Below are 18,362 nucleotides of genomic sequence, written 5' to 3'. Positions count from 1 at the left end.
TTCATTCGATCTTTTTGAAAATCCGTATTTAGTAACTTCTTTTGATAACAAAACAATATGACAAAACCAGATCACCGTAGGTTTCATACTCATTGATTAATTAAATAAACAAGTAGAAAAAGGGATGCTTTGTCTTTCAAACTGGGGGAGTACAAGAGTGTTCCCAATTTTGTTATACATAGTGGAACCGTAAAACAATCTTTTCCAATAATTGTCCCGATCATTTTTGCAAATCAACGGACTGTGGAATTTTTTTAGTTAACTAACAAATCGAAGAGCTTTCGAGATTTAACAAGAAAAGTAACTCTATAATCGGCCCTTGGCCCTCGGATTAATAAAAATCATTCATTTTGGTGAAATAGAGCTCATTTCTCGTGAACTATTAATCGGATTTGGACGTATTTTTTTTTAATGTACGGCTTTCCGAGAGCTTTAAATTCGCCTATTATAGAGTTATATTTTTTTTGTTATATTTCGGGAGTTATTCCATTTGTTAACTTAGAAAATTCTTCGGATTTTGAAAAAAAAATTGCACAGTCCGTCGATTTGCAGGAATCATCGGATCAATTATTGGAAAAGATTGTTTTAGGCTTATAATATGTATAAAAAAATTGAGAACACTCTTGTATTCCCCCAGTTTGAAAGACAAAGCATCTCTTTTTCTACTTGTTTATCTAATTAATCAATGAGTATGAAACCTACGGTGATCTGGTTTGTCATATTGTTTTGTTATCAAAAGTAGTTACTAAATACGGATTTTCAAAAAGATCGAATGAATTTTACATAGTAATAACAAAGTGTTAATTTTCGAGATTACTTTTTTACATTTTTCCATAAATAACAATAACAGTTGAAAATGAGCGTTCCGGACCAACTGTATCTTATAGAAAATTTTATTCTAAACAAGTTCATTTGTATTCATTTTTCCCTCCGAGCAATAGTTAACGAGATATTTGAAGTCAAATGTGAAAAAACACGACATTTTCCCATTTTTTCTTCGTTTTTTGTTTATAACAATATGTTCCGGGCGTTTCCGGCCGGGGGGCTATGATTTTCCGATTCAGCGGATTTTTTTACATAGAATACACTTGGTTTCGTTCAGTGAAATGACAACATCCAGTTTATACTACTTTTAGAGCTAATTTGACTGGACTAGGGCGCCAAATTATGTGGAGGTCCGACTGTTGTCCACTGCATCTGGTGGCTTCAGTATAAATAAGTTGGAGAGCAAAATAAATTGTAATTCTATTAATAAATAAATATAAAACAAAACTAGTATATCAATACAAAAATAAATCGGTACTGCGGTTTCACGTGCAGCCCTCGTATCGGCCGGTACCTCCCTCTAGCGCCCTCAGGGGGTAAAAAGTCGGTGGACGGCGAATCGGCCGGCTGTCAAATTAACGGAACCAAGTGATAGAACAAAAAATAAATATTATTCACTCGCTCTCAACTACTCGATGGAATTTTTAGGCCTCTGAGTTACACTGACGGCCATTTCATTTAAAATGACTCTCTTACATAAAAATCACAATAATACAAAACAAATGACAACTTTGGCATTCCACAAAACGGAAGAAATGAAGGCAAAATATTATGTTGATGATTTCTTTAGTCTTAAACCTAAATAAATTAAAAAAATTCAAGTATCGCCGAAGGATAATAAGCTCCTATTTGCACATGAGACGTGTAACCATGGATGAAATTGTATCTAATAAAATGCAGTCAAAAAGCTTCTCTTGATCATTGTCCTGACTGGAAAATGGTGGGTAACCGCATAATAAAATATGTAAAATAAGTCCCGCTGCCCAAACGTCAAATGTTAAACCGCAAGTATCTCTGGGGCAACGTATGTGGATGTTCCACACACTGTATATAAAGACCCTGTAACCTGACAAGCTAGCCCAAAATCACCCAGTTTTAAACCCCTAATTTTGGACCCATCGATATCCACCAGTGAATTTTCAGGTTTAACATCTCGATGCACAATATCAAGGTTGTGCAGATACACTAATGCCGAAGTTAAATGGTTGATCATTAGAGATGCTTGTTTTTCGGAGAATTTCTGGGCCATCGAATAAATCGCCACCGTTAACTAATTCGCAAACTAAATGCAACATCGGCTTAGTATCCTGCTCGTCTACAAGTCTCATGATATTCGGATGATTCAATCTCCTAGGTATCCGTACCTCATTCTCGTTCATATACCCCCACGCCCACCCAATCAAACCGGCAGATTAACATACCTCCAATATCAGAGGTGCATATTATACACTGTCGATATATGGTGCTCGAGTATTTTCATGTGACTATTTTTGTATACAGTATTTAAAAAGGTGTAGACGGCCGTAGAAAATACTTATTAAAATCAATTAATCTTGATAGGAATCGGAGTGTAACTAATCATTTGTCAACAGTTATTAAATATTGATATAATTGTTGAAAACTTCTGCAAAATGCCACAGGTCAAACTGGCGGCGAACGTATTTCTGGATAAAATATAATTTGTCGATAAAATCAATGTCAGAAAACAATAGCCCTTGAAGAAAGTCTATTTGGATTTAAGAAGCGCGAACAAAAGATTAAATCTGCTAGAAATTATTCCCTTGTAAGCACTTTTTTACATAGAAGGAACGAATAAAGGAATAAAAAGTGTATTAGTGGATTAATCATTAAATTTATCATCTCTGCATAAGCTCGCATTGCTTGCTTTTACCCTTTACATTCAGGCGCCGAATAACTTGAGCAAATTACGATTTGAAAAAAAATGGGGGTTGGATCTGTGCGCTTTGGTGTAATCGTCATCGAGAAAGAAAAGCAGAATGAAGGGCTGCAAATCCGACGACCGCCTTCGGCTTCGGTTGTTGACGAAGAGTTGGCGGTGCCCTTACCATGTGCCGGCAAACAATGTTGTGGTGGAACCCTCACAGAACGTTGTTTGACGTGCGAGTTGATGCATTTGAATTGTGCGTGTCGTATTTTCGGCGCTCTTCGATTCGATTAACTTTTTTTGTGCGTGCTTTATTAACTTTATATAAATATGATGTGTTTGTGTATGTGTTTCGTACTAAATTCCTAAGCAAAATGTGATTACATCTCGGAAGATCCAGTTTACTAAATCGGTAAGTTTAATGTTGTCGGGCACTAAATTGTTATTGTTTATTGTACCAAACAGGTGCGTAAACTTGTTATAATTGACCCACTTGAAATGCCGTTAATTGTTATGTTCTTGTTTTTCGAGCGAGGAGGACGTGAACTCGACTTGCTACCTTCAGTTTATCGGATTAACTTTTTTTTATTTATTTACTTCATGGTTCACAATTGAAATTTACTTTGGTGCAACCGGAAATGACCAACGCGATTCGCTTTAATGTTGGTAAAGTTGATTAAACATGTATTGTGATTGCTAGCCCTCCGCATGCCAGAAATTACGTGCTCGTTTGTGTATTATTGTCTAACGAAACACAAAAAAAGTTGTTCGGCCAATCTTGATCCAATGCGAAAAGTGCATCTTGAATACAGATTGATTGCAAACAAAGATGATTATTTGCAGACAGTCGACGGAAATGCAAATTATAACCACATTTAGTGTATAATGAGTGACGGCCGTAACGAGTATGAAAACTTGTATTATTTTGCCATCATTAATTATGCTGCCGTTTTTCTTAAACATCTTTAAAAGCAAATTTATGCTCGCCTCTTTTTTTGTGTTGACAACCATCCAGCTTAAAAGGCAATAAATCTGTTCTCTTGACCGTCCTGAAATCTCTTCCAGAGACTCGTTTTAAACGATATTTTGATTAGACACGCACAGGCTATATTAAAGTCAAATATTTATTATTGTAATTGTGTTGTTTACACTATTCTGGCATTCTTATGCGTTTTAATTAAACGTCATTAAAAATGATGGTTTAAATGGAAATTTATTCAATTAGGAATGGGTTCGTTCCGTGCTTTTAATATTTGGTGAGGGGTACGAGTACAATGTAGAGCACAAACTATCAGAAATTACGGAAAGGTTTTGGAAATGATTGTCGAAAGTGTTTTGGGACTGTCAAATGTTCAAAAACTGTTTCGGGCGAGGGGTAGTTGACTATTGGTATTAGGAATTAGAATTTAGAAATACCTGTATTATCTATGAAATTAGAAGTAAACAAACTGAATCAATCGTACCAATAACAATAATCTCGAAAAATTGAACAAATGACAATGGTAGTTGGCAAGCGTGAAGGTAGCCAGTACACGATAGCCAGTACGCCCCAGTACATCAGTACTCTGTAGTACCGTTTGAGTACTACATCTTATGATGACAAAGACAGAAAAAGTTTGCTACCTACAAAAAACGCCGATATTTGATGTATTGGCTGACGGTATTTGACAGCTAGCCAGTAACTGGGTATCGAAAACCAGCACATTAATATGCAACAGTACTATTTAGTACTTCTTTGGATTGCCAGTACACGAAAAATTGATAACTAGGATATAAACAAACAGCAGTATTATTTAGCACCGCTTAAGAACTGATTAAATGTGCGTTCACTTTTCTGATCTTTGGGACTGTCTGAGTGTCTACTTTGTAAATATCGCCACCAGTATAGGGGATATTGGATGTACGGTACATAAATAAGCAGATGAGCGGAAGTTAGAGAAGGGAAGGAGGACGAAACAGACGTGACACGTTGCTTTTTGGTGGTCATTTTTAGTATTTTTTAATATATGACGGTCAGCCGTAATCAAATTTGTTTTTGAAAGACAGTCAGTCTTGGCGATAGTAAAGTTGATGTTGAAGGAAGTTGGAATGTTGTATTATGAGGTGCAAATCGTTGTGATATAAGTGAATAGTCTGTTTCGAGTTAAGTTCAGCAGTGCATCACGTGTTCAAAAAATTAGTTTGCGTGTTTTGTCGTTCTTGCAGTAATCGCATAAGTGAAAGCCTCGGTGAAAGCCTTTATTTAAGGTTATCTAAGTTACCTGTTAGAGTTTTACCACAAAAAATCCAACATTACGTCTAAATGTGTCAAAGCTAGTGGTGTTTATATCAAGACTAAAGCGAACTTAACGAAGTGCAGTTATAGAAGCCTCATCGGCTTTGTGTTTGGGGGGTGAATCGCAGTGGACCAGATGTTAAGGTTGTTAACTTTAAGATAATTAGAATTTTCGTTTAAATTTAATTTGTTTCTATCGATCGCTTGTACGTGGTATTTGATCGGTGACTACTCAGTTGACCCTGAGTGCCTATTTTTCTTTCAGCTATATTTATTGACTTATGTCGAATAAATTTGTTTTATCCGTAAGTGATTACCTTTGTGTTATATCGAGTCGAAATTACGACCTAGATAAGAGATCTCATGTCAAATTTTCCCCAGGATTTTGCCCAGGATTATGCCAGGAGTTAATTAAAAATTTGTTCAATAATTCTTTGTAATTGTGAGAGTGGACAAGGCTGCTGAGTTTCTCAAATTGATACAATTAAAATCTTATTGGTTTTTTTTTGTAATATCAGATGCCGGACCTGCTTTCGGAAATGTTATAGTCCACATTTTCATGTAGGTAAAAGGTTTTGTTAGTACCTACTTGAGCCCAATTGAGCTAGCTGGACAGGTGTTTATATGGGTTATTGACCGTTTACCATTGCACATAGCAATATATAAGCATATAAGCAGTGGCGGACCGGCGGACTAGGCACACCGAAAGATATGCGCCCCAAAATAATCTTTAAATTGCAATAAATTTTAAGATGCTAATAAAAATCAAATTATAACTTGAAATTTTTAAAACTAATATTAATGAAATTCGAAAGAAATACAGTATACCTAAGATTAAGTTTTCACACCCGTCAAAACTTGGAATTATCGATTATCGTTCTTACAGTTACAGTTTGCTTAAACTATCTACCAATTCCAATTTATTTCATAATTTTACTTACAGATTTTGGTCATTTGTAACTTGTTAGGGGATTTATTTTAAAACGAGTTTTAAAACTTAAAATGTTACCTAAAATAAATATAGTGCAAAAAATGCCGCCCTCTAAAGCTGCCGCCCCTAGGCACATGCCTAGTGTGTCTATATGTAAATCCGGCACTGCATACAAGGTATCTCAACGAAAATTCTACCCTCCTTATCTGGAAAACCAAACATTTGCGGAGAATTTCCAAAACGGTTCAAATTTTTTTTTGATGGGGAAGATATATTCTATAAATAGAAATACAATTTTTTTTTAAATTAACCAGCTTCTAAAAACATACGTTGAGAATTACGTTCATACAGGTCGAAAACGAGGGGTCTCTCACTGCCGGCAATATGTGTACACATTTTGTTTTTGCACTGTACAGTGTCTAGCAGTGTGTTGCAGTGTGCCAGGGTGCGTCACAGTGTGCCACAGTGCGTCCCAGTGTGCCACAGTGCGTCACAGTGTGCCACAGTGCATCACAGTGTGCCACAGTGCATCACAGTGTCCCATGTTTCCCTCCACAGTGCCCTTCCGAATGCTGCAGTGTAACGCAATAAATTTATTTTATGATTGTGCGCAATGTGCTGAATTTTGCGTAATCGACCGTTATCGATGTGTTTATTTTTGCGATTGCCTTTGAAGGGCCAAGTGTATATAGGTAATTCACAACGTTTTCGTTTTTATTTTTAGTGCACATCTTGAGGAAGGTCAGTAAATCTTAATTTATAATTAATGGTTCTAAATCAATAATAATAAAAAAAAAATAAAGCTGGGGATCAAGTTTATAAAGGGGCAAAGTGTCGCATTATTAGTGATCCTCGTAGTGATCCTAGAGATCGTTTATAATTTTGTATTGCTGTATGTCTGTCTTCGTGTCTGTCCGTGCGCACGACAACTTTGTTTAGAAACGTCCGATCACTTTGAATATTGGTACACACGAGGGTACACATATATTCTTAAGGATATAAGAAAGGTCGCCATTGTTACAAAGAACATATGAATGTCTGGTTTTTTGTCTTAGTACACATTCTTTAAACCTCATGCAACTATGCAAATGAAAACAAAAATTGCGCATGCGCAACCCAACTTTTGTATTTGCGCATGCAATGTTTTAAATACGATGCTGATCTGGTGGAACAAAATCAATCTCTTAAGGTGTGTTGTAAAATTTATGGCTGCGTGAAGATCTCGAAGATCGTTCAGTATACAGTTGTATCAGATTTTTATCAATATATTTCTTTGTGCGACATGGTAACCCTTTACATCTGGAATATATTAACAGAGATTAACTATTTATTTTAAACTGGTTTTACATCAACAATAAATCGATCAATTTCTTGAACTCAATTTCTTGTCGGATTAGCTCAAGTTCTATTTTTCTCACAATTTTTACTAAAATGAATGACAAATGATACACTGACTGATGCTGATGTACAAGAAGAAACAAGTAAAAAGGTTTTCGTCCTAAGGCACGTGACTAGCGCATTTTCCATGCATGGACATGTACTCCCCAAAAGACCATAGCTATCTTTTTTTACTTTTTTTCCATTTACGGAATGGTTAAAATTTCGAAGAAATGTCTCCATAGATAAGGAAGTTGGCACTGCGCAATCTGATTTTCGCAATAATATGCGATAGATAGCATTACTATTATAGCAGCATCTGTGGTTAAAATTTCAAAGACATATCTTTATAAACATGGCAGTTGGTACTGCACATGCGCACATCCAATGTTTACAATATGACATGTTGCCTTTAAGAGAAGCAGCTGTGATCAAAATTTCAAGAAGATACATACCTCGATAAATAAGACAGTTGATTTCGCTCATCCTGCGCATGCGCTAATTAATCTGATGTTTAAAATATGCGATACGTTTGCCTTTACTAAAATCATGTTTGACGTGCTACTTCAATTTCACAAGAATCCTGCCCTAAGATTTTAGAAGGATTGGTTCACAAATAACGAATGTGGGGCTGGGCATGCGCAATAATTGTTTTACGTGTTTTTAGTCGCATCGGGTTACGCATGCGCAAAACACATTTATTTTATTTGGCCTTAGTTTTGCCTTTATTCGAGCCTACATACAAATTTCATTTTAAGTATTTTAATAAATAAAATTGAATTGCGCAAATACAAAAGTTATCGAGCACAACTGCACACAGAAAGACAGACGGACGGACAGACTGACGGTGACAGAGTTCAAAATTATAGACGATTTCGAGCATCGTTAATAAACGGAAAAACTGTAAAATTATGGTAGGTACATGAAAAAAATTAAGATTTTACAATAACTTTCTTCGTAAGCGACGTAGAAAAAATTCCTTCCTTGGCCCTTGGTGCTTGCCTCGACACCATAACGAACTAAATAGTAAATAGCGGAAAAAGTAGAACAATACCTCTTAAGATAAGGAACTAGTAGCGATCGAACGCCGGTAGGACAGACAGGCGGATGGACGGACAGTGGCCACAATAGCGCATTTTTTTAAATTTTTGTGGAAATGCGCTAAAAAGGTAAAATACAATATTGGAATATTGGTGTTTGAGTAGTCTTATTTTTTTATTATCTTCATTTCTTTTAACAGAAATACCAAAATATGCAATGCGTCGCAGTGCATCACAGTGCCCCGCAATGCATCGCAGTGCCTTGCAGTGTTTCCCTTTTTTTAAAACACTGCGGAGCATGTGTACAAATTGTTTTGAGTGAGAGACCCTCGGTCGAAAAGGTTTCGTTTATTTTTTTTAGCACTTCTGCCTATGATTTTGGGTATTTACTTTCCAATTTTGTAAATTGACAAACATTTCAAATGCGTTGTTTAGTCACAAAACAGGGCAACGTTTCCCCCATTTAATCTACACTGTATCTATTAACGTTGCTGAGATCCCAACGGTGAGCCACGAATTTGAACCACCTTGTACATGCAAATAATTTGCATTTTGAGCATGTTTCTTTGTTAAACAGAGCATTTGTTTCTGACATTTTTTTTTGAGATTCATTACTTGCACATTCAAAAATCAAATCTCTTTGACAAACGAAACTAAACAGTTTTGACTTATGACATAAAATTAAACATTTTCTGACTGTGTAGAAATCGTGTTCCAGGTTTTTATTGAATCTACCGTATATTTTCAATTCGAAAAGCCAATGTCAAATATATTTAGATTGCACGAACAAGATTTATAAGTTGAGATCCCGCACACTCAATTTTCTAGTAGCTCTACACCACACTATAGTAGTCATTAATTCTTTCTTACTAGATAAGTAAGAGTATATCCCATTCCAGTAACGAATATTATTTTAATTATATATAAGCGAGTATATAAGGGATGTGACAAGTAAGTAAAAGATCACAATGATAACCCTCTAATGCTAAATGTATAATTTTTGTTAATTACGAAAATTAAAAAATATGGGCGAAGTTACAAAGAAAGGTATTAATTACTGTCACGAAACATAGAATGCTATTAGAGTAGTCTCACGTACCTAACAGCGAAGCACTTGTGAACACACCCCATAACGGTCCACTTTTTATAGGCCGTATGTGCTATTTTGCAGTAATTACACGCCGATGTTACATAATAATTGTATGTTGAATATGACACCGTATCGTATTTAGGACAGTACGCGAAGTGTCATCATCAATCGTTCATACGTCAAGCCGTAACATCCGCACTAAATACTCAACATTTTATTAACAATATTAAAATATTTGGTGGCGATACTACAATATGAAGAATCAAATTTTTTAAGCAGTGGTTCAATCCGCAACGACATAATAGTAAATTATTTTACCCTCGATTTTACCTATAAGGTTTAAAGGTGCCACATATACTGTGGTGGCAAAAACACATAAGCCACAAAAAGGGACTTCTAAGCCGATTGAAATATATTTTTTCTTCAAAGGTATAGATTGCATTTAGAACACTATTTTGAAATAATACATTACGTCAATGAGTCATTTTATCAGTTAACCAAGAATTTTCACGTGTAAGATACGATGTATTTATTAAGAAGTAGACATAGAGATTTACGTGTATTGTTTTTCCCTATGTCTACATTTAAATAATAAATTTTTTTTTTGAAGGGCGCCTAATTTTAATCAACCAAAATAACTTCTTGAAACAAATAGATAAAGATCTGGCTGCCATATTAATTAATTTGAATATTGTTGCTTTGGCTTCCGTATTTATATTTTCGTTCATGTGCGATGTATTAAACTAAAGAAAAAATTGATAATGTCAATTGGTATAATTCCGGTAACAGTTTAAGGAGTGTAAGACATTTCTTTTCTCTGAAGCCAGAGAAGTAGACATAGGGAAAAACAATACAGTAAATCCCTATGTCTACTTCTTAATAAATATCACTGTATGGTTACAACCGTACAGATACAAATTCCCTCCAAATTTCATTGCAAATTTGTTGAATTTTGAAAGTAAAATCCCTCAATTCAACACAGGTGCCCCTTCATACTATTGTAATGAAGGCTTTCATTTCATTTCAGCGATGGTGTTTCCTACATTATAGGTAAGGTTTTTATATTGTTACTTACACCTCCATCGAGACCTCCATCATCGATGCGAATTTTTGCTCGTGATCATTTTTTGTCTTTTGGGAAATTATTGTGAATTTTGTAAATTAACGTGGTCGATCATTATTGAATTATGGAATTGAGGAATTATATTCAATTTTTTTCCTGTGTGATCGTAAAAATTTATTTCCGGTCTTTGCAATAAGAGTTCGTTATCATTGCGTAAAGTTAATTACTTTCAAGATAAGCAGATTTTTTTACCGTAGTAAACACAGGTGTTCAATTTATTCGAACGCGCGCAGTTTTTTGTTACATAAGGAGAAAGGAAAGGAAGGGAAGAATGTTTTAAACAGCGAGGCTGACGGGAAACGAAGCTTTTTGGTGGGCGTTTTTTTTTATTGTGTGTAAGGCGACTAGCCGTATTTGACCTTGATTTTAAAAGACAGTCAATCTTGGTGATACTAAATAGTTGCTATAAAAGAGAGTTCGTTAGCCTTCTAAGAGATTTTATTAGTCGTTATAAAAGGGAACATTCCAGTTCGAGTGTAGCTCAAGTTTGCGTCACGTTTAGAAAGTAGGCCGAGTTCGTGTCCATCGAGCAGTTTTGTGCTTAGTGGAACCTTTCTATAATTTCTTCAGGAACCCGTTAAAATGAAGTTATCCAGTGCAAAATAAGCCACCATTACATCTGTCCATACAACGAAGCCAGTTTGCGTAAATCAAGTGAAGTAGAGAAGCGAAATTTCTAAAGCAATTTCACGTGGTGTTTTGTGTTTGATCGTCTGTTTAACCAGAATCGCAGTACTGACTGGATTTGAAGGATTATTCACTTTAAGGTAATTAGAATGTTCTTTTAAATTTAACTTGTTTCAATCGATCGCATGTGCGCGATATTTGTCTGCTGGCCTTGAGCGCTATTCTCTATTTCAGTCTTATTATTGATTGATTTATGGCGAATAAATTTGTTTCATCTGTAAATGATTAGATTTGTGTTTAATCGGGCCCAAATTACGACCCATAATATAAGATAAATTCTATATTCGTGTTCAGGATGATGTTAGTTGTATTAGATGGGAAAATTTAAGTACATTTAACGAAGTTACATTCATTTTTGTTATGGATTAATGTACCAGTAGCCATTTCCCAGTTTTATACATTGAAAGTTAAGCATTTAAAGTGCGACGTACTTAAATGTGGGAAGGAAATCCTGAACCTCCCAACACGGCAAACTCGTCTGATAACGCTTAAACATTAAAACTTCTTTAGTTAATTGTGCGGCCTGCTGACGTCCTAAAACCAGTAATTGGTCTTAAAATTTCAATTAATTAAGAGCACTTCTTTTAAGGCCACTGCAACTCATGTAATTAGCAACGGTTAATTATATGGCCGGATCAAAATTTCCAAATTCGGTAGTCCAGAAGTGTCCATTCTTACCTGGAATTTCGGGTCAAATGTAAAAGGTCTGCGATAATCAATAAACTTCACGACCTGTACGCTGTAATGCTCGTTATCGTTTATCTTTGGGAAATTAAAATCCAAATATTAATTCTCTTCCTTCTTCATTGGCAAGAGAGTTTTGGAACCCTACAAAAGCAATTAAAATATCTCTACGGGAACGGCTGCAAACAGTAAATCAATTACAGTAGAACACAATTACAGAAGAATTTGTAACATTCGTTATACTGTGAGAGTGTGAGGTACAGAGTTGCTCACTCCCTCCGTTAGTAATGTGCCTCTGGAGAGTAGACATTTTTGCAGAAGCAAAGAAACATACTCAAAAACCTAATCAACATCCCTGTGCACCATATTGAGAAAAAGTTTTAACTGGTTTGTGAAGGTACTGACCTTATTAGGTAGAACGTTTTCACCCGTGAGCATTTTTATCCTTGGGAAATGCCCTTAACTCAACATAACTGCATGTAATAATAAATTTTATTCCGTGAACTAAAGAAATTTTACACCTTTCTGTATAACATAGGAAGAATTGTGTACAGACCATTCTTAAGATTAAAAGTAGGTAATGCAAAAATAAGACAAAAGCAATGAGTGCCGCCGCCTCTTCTAGAATAATGTTTCCTTAAACAGCCTCAACCAAGTCGTCTTGTAAAGTTCACGAGGTATTGAAAAACTTCCATATATTTCATTTGTAAGCGTACCTACTCTTCAACTTTTTCAACAATTTTCCAGCTGTGCCTTAATGCGAAAAGCGTAAAAACCTATTCATTCGTATTTTTCACTTACCCGAACTACTCAAACATGGAAATGATGCATGTGTTTAATAGCTGCTAAATCAATGCCATATTTTAGTTGGTTTTAGGTTACTGTGATTATTTACGAGTGTGCACCAACTTGCTTTGAAAGGATTCAGCAATTTGTAACATGACGATTTAAAATATCAGAATAGCTCGCCGCTTATTAGCTCCTTGAACATATCGTCGAGGATTTCCATAAGTGAATCGTCCTGTGAGAAATAAATTTAATTACAAATCGGTTACACTTTGCTTAATATGCCACGAGAATTTGGGTTAAACCCCATTAAGTGATCTTGAACCTTGTACGCGGCCAAATTAAAACTTCAGCGTGTTTACACAGGCGGAATGGTTACGCACTTCACATAGTCTTGCACTTAATCAAAATTTATAAAACTCATCCCAAGTAAACATATCATAAATGTGTCTCGGTTAATGACGATGAACAAAATTAAGTGCATCGTCCGATTTATAAATTACATTTTTAATCTATTTCAAAGGGTGATACTTTATATTTTTTTAAGCATAGTAACCTTATAAATTTATGGTTATTCGAAGATTTCCTAAGCTAATTAAGAAAAGTGCCAGAACTGTATTATTAAAACTGACAGCTCGCGTGCTCAGATATGCAAAGGACGCTGCTGTTTGAGATGTTATTTTCGTGTTCTGGAATACGATTTTAAATCTAAATCTTTATGATAGTTCGATTTTAAATTAATGAACCTCTTCCATAAACAATGAAGAGTCAGTGTACTTGAGATAAATGTTTACAGTGTAGATATTTTAAAGTAAGTTTATTCACATTTCTTGTTCATATACCTTATACGTAAATAAACTCAATTCTAAGATTAGTATAAGAAAGTACTGCACCATGCAACGTACGATGCCGATGGAAGTGTATTAAATTGGAACATAAATCGACCTTTTTTAAAACATGCATATCTTATCTGCCCGAGGAGAATCAAAAGAAGCACTATCAACCAAAAAAGCAAAAGAAGGCGATAGCAGATTGCCAATGTTCTATCTAAACGCCTACAGCCAATTTCATTGTGGTAGTGCAACGTTTTATTTGTTATTTATGCTAATTGAAATCTTTAATCGTTTGTATGCTATTAATTTCATTCTCAATTCGTAGCCAAAAGGTTTTTGAATACCTCACCCACACACTACAAATGCATGCCGAATTATCCACGAGAGAATTTCGCAAGAAAAGTTTACATGCACTAGCGCAAACGGCACACGCACACACACACCTAAACAATAAGCAAGTTATGGCCTTTCGTGAAGAAAGCATTTTGCTAACTATATTTACACTAAACATAGGGGGAACATCAGAATGGTATATTATATCTTTAAAGTACAATTAAGACGCACTTTGTCCTGCAGTACATTCGCTATTTTTTGGGCTCCGGTAAAGTACAAATTCAAAAGACAGAATTTTGCTAGATCGTAGAACCAAGATATCTTGCAATATTCCCAAATAAATGTCCATTCAAAAACACAATTGTGCATTTATGAATATTCAAAATGGCACTGAAGAAGCTGTGGGATAATTACTACTTCTTATAGCAGGCATGGGCAACCTGTTTTTCCAAGGGGCCAAAATAAAATTTTTCATATGCACCACGGGCCACAGTTGAAAATACAAATAAAAAGTATGTTTAAAGAAATCAATAATTTTCTATTTCTTTTTAGTCTTGACCCATTTTTTGCTTTCGTAAAAATCATTTTAAAAAAAAACACTAAGTTCTCCTGAAAATTGACACGATTTTGCATACAACATTTTCCAGATGTGGATAATAAATCTCCATATTCAGCTTGTATCCAAATTTTAATTTGTGTTCCTAAGATTTGTTGCACTACCTATATGGCTCTAAAATGTTACTTAATTCCAAAACACGTGTCGTTTTATTGCCCCATCCGGTATATATCGCCACGAAAATTCTGGAAAATACCTGGCGATATCTCTAAAACAAGAAATGCATCTTCAAAGAGGCTTTTAAATGTCTTGGAAGCTTCGGATTGCGTCCTCTAGATGCTGCACGTGTAACATAATCATATTAATTAATTAATTCGAATTTTTAATGAAATCGGCGAGTCGTATGAAGTATTAACTATGAATTATGTTAGTAGGCCGGACAAAATTTATCGGCGGGCCGTGGGTTGCCCATACCTGTCCTATAGTAAGTGTAAAATGGGTTTTGAATATTATTGTCACTTTTAATTCAAACATGACTTTTTTACACCCTCAAATAAAATACACATACAGAGATCTTGAAGACATGTCAGTAGCTGTCTAAATACGGGGAAAAACCGAGGGAAAAACGATCAGCGCCTTCATTGACGGCTTTTTAGCGCATTTTTGCAAAAAATTTTTTTTGTAAAAAGTAGCTTTTAATCTCACTTTGGCTGGCTGGCTGGCTGGCTGGCTGGCTGGCAGCAAATGTGGGCGCGTAGAAGAACTCTTGTAGAAAGGCAACGGGTGTACGTGTATCTACAGGGCCGTGAAATTTGTCAACCTTAGGGACATGGCTACATGATGTGGGGTTGGCGACATCTGGGCGTCATCCTCGAGCGTAGTATACTAACGTGAAGGTTTTTCAGTTTTTTCCTATCTTCTACTACAGTTTTGGTCCGATTCTTTTGAAATTGGTGTCGTCGGAAAGATGTTGTAAACGCGCACAACTCCTGCGTGGCGGAATTTTGTTTTTTGTCATAGGGGCGAAATTAACGACCTTTTGCGAGGCGGCGCGCGCGTCTTCGAGAAGTAGTCAGGCGCCTTTTACCTTCCGTTGCGAACTCACGCGGTTTAACGTTTCGTGAATCTCGAATCGCTGTCTCTCTTTCTCGTGTCGCCAATAGAAGTGAATTGCGAGTGAACGGGACGTCGGAAGTGGGTACCGTAAAAGAGAATGTGGTAGCCCGCGACACGATCTCACTGATGGTGGAGTCAAATCTTCAAACGCGAATTGCGAGTGAACGGGACGTCGGAAGGGGGTACCGTCAACGGGAATGTGGTAGCCCCCGACACGATCTTCCTGATGGTGGAGTCAAATCTTCAAACGCGAATTGCGGGTGAACGGGACGTCGGAAGTGGGTACCGTAAAGGGAATGTGGTAGCCCGCGACACGATCTCACTGATGGTGGAGTCAAATCTTCAATCGCGAATTGCGGGTGAACGGGACGTCGGAAGGGGGTACCGTCAAAGGAAATGTGGTAGCCCCCGACACGATCTTCCTGATGGTGGAGTCAAATCTTCAAACGCGAATTGCGGGTGAACGGGACGTCGGAAGGGGGTACCGTCAAAGGGAATGTGGTAGCCCCCGACACGATCTTCCTGATGGTGGAGTCAAATCTTCAAACGCGAATTGCGGGTGAACGGGACGTCGGAAGTGGGTACCGTAAAAGGGAATGTGGTAGCCCGCGACACGATCTCACTGATGGTGGAGTCAAATCTTCAAACGCGAATTGCGGGTGAACGGGACGTCGGAAGGGGGTACCGTCAAAGGAAATGTGGTAGCCCCCGACACGATTTTCCTGATGGTGGAGTCAAATCTTCAAACGCGAATTGCGGGTGAACGGGACGTCGGAAGTGGGTACCGTAAAAGGGAATGTGGTAGCCCCCGCACGATCTTCCTGATGGTGGAGTCAAATCTTCAAACGCGAATTGCGGATGAACGGAACGTCGGAAGTGGGTACCGTAAAAGGGAATGTGGTAGCCCCCGACACGATCTTCCTGATGGTGGAGTCAAATCTTCAAACGCGAATTGCTGGTGAACGGGACGTCGGAAGGAGGTACCGTCAACGGGAATGTGGTAGCCCCCGACACGATCTTCCTGATGGTGGAGTCAAATCTTCAAACGCGAATTGCGGGTGAACGGGACGTCGGAAGTGGGTACCGTAAAAGGGAATGTGGTAGCCCGCGACACGATCTCACTGATAGTGGAGTCAAATCTTCAATCGCGAATTGCGGCTGAACGGGACGCCGGAAGTGGGTACCGTCAAAGAGAATGTGGTAGTCCGCGACACGATCTTACTGATAGTGGAGTCAAATCTTCAATCGCGAATTGCGGCTGAACGGGACGTCGGAAGTGGGTACCGTCAAAGAGAATGTGGTAGTCCGCGACACGATCTTACTGATAGTGGAGTCAATCTTCAAACGCGAATTGCGGGTGAACGGGACGTCGGAAGGGGGTACCGTCAAAGGGAATGTGGTAGCCCGCGACACGATCTCACTGATGGTGGAGTCAAATCTTCAATCGCGAATGGCGGGTGAACGGGACGTCGGAAGGGGGTACCGTCAAAGGAAATGTGGTAGCCCCCGACACGATCTCACTGATGGTGGAGTCAAATCTTCAAACGCGAATTGCGGGTGAACGGGACGTCGGAAGGGGGTACCGTCAAAGGAAATGTGGTAGCCCCCGACACGATCTTCCTGATGGTGGAGTCAAATCTTCAAACGCGAATTGCGGGTGAACGGGACGTCGGAAGTGGGTACCGTAAAAGGGAATGTGGTAGCCCGCGACACGATCTCACTGATGGTGGAGTCAAATCTTCAAACGCGAATTGCGGGTGAACGGGACGTCGGAAGGGGGTACCGTCAAAGGAATGTGGTAGCCCCCGACACGATCTTCCTGATGGTGGAGTCAAATCTTTAAAAGCGAATTGCGGGTGCACGAGGAAAGTGGGAAGCGGTTAGTGAATGTAGTAGCCTTCGACAAGATCTGTTATTGATGGTTGAATCGAAAGTGGCTAATAGAATACTGATCTGCCACACAAAAATGCGCTGAAGTCCCTTCGATCTCAAACGAGGACTTTGATAATTTTTAAATATAGTTCCATATCACTCCGGAGTTAAAAAATACGCACCCTCATAAGACAAGAGCTAACATTGACGTTCTGGCATGGCCGCAGTATAGTTTACCATATCTACCGAACGACGGCTGCCGATTTAGGGAGCTTAGAATGAAATATCACAGAGAGGGATTGAAAGCATGACACGCCGTCGAAATAAGTGCATAACAACTTGTGGTAAAGTAAATTTTTGAAAACACACATGACACAAGAAAAACGTTGTTTTGAATTTTTAGAACAACAATTTTCAGTTTAGCTGTTTAGCAGGGAAATGCGGCTTACCGCCACAAACAGCATTTAATGAAATTTTTTATATTTTAAGTATACGGTAAATTTTTTTTTTAACAATTTTATTTGCAATATGTTAATGTTGTAACCTTTTGTTAAATTCATAAATGTAATATTTTAATTAAAAAAAAATCCATAAAGGATAAAATCAGTCCTTCGTTACGGTAGTCGGTAGAAAACTTTTTCTTTCATTGATACCTTGAATTAGAATACCATGAATTATAAAACCTCTAACAGCCACCCACTCATTTCGAAAAAGAGTTGCGGAAGACAGGTATAATTTGTAGACACCAATTCCTATCGACGAGGCCTTTCATTAGAATACCAAATTTGAAAACCGTGTAGCACTTCTTCCTATACTTATGCCCCTATGTATAGGCTACCTATTGCAAGAAATACCAGGACTCTTAAACAAATTCCCGTAACAGTAGTTCACACCCGCAGAAGTGAGTTCGGACGAACAAAATGCAAAGAATAGCAAATTTTTTTTAATC

The 18,362-nt window shown here is 37.4% G+C and overlaps 1 long non-coding RNA gene across 1 annotated transcript in view; it reads left to right on the top strand.

The window, feature by feature from the left end:
- The first annotated feature begins 2,952 nt into the window (after nucleotides 1-2,952).
- The window catches only part of LOC116169766, a 150,117-nt gene continuing 134,707 nt past the window's right edge, over nucleotides 2,953-18,362 (top strand). Inside the window, exon 1 of the long non-coding RNA XR_004145065.1 lies at nucleotides 2,953-3,122. This is a non-coding gene — a long non-coding RNA (uncharacterized LOC116169766). The remainder of the gene's footprint in view (nucleotides 3,123-18,362) is intronic.

This window comes from Photinus pyralis, unplaced genomic scaffold (assembly GCF_008802855.1).
Source record: "Photinus pyralis isolate 1611_PpyrPB1 unplaced genomic scaffold, Ppyr1.3 Ppyr1.4_LG4, whole genome shotgun sequence".
In the NCBI taxonomy this organism is placed as follows: Eukaryota; Metazoa; Arthropoda; class Insecta; order Coleoptera; family Lampyridae; genus Photinus; species Photinus pyralis.
Note: the sequence above shows the minus strand (reverse complement) of the source record. Positions and strands in the feature narration are given on the sequence as shown.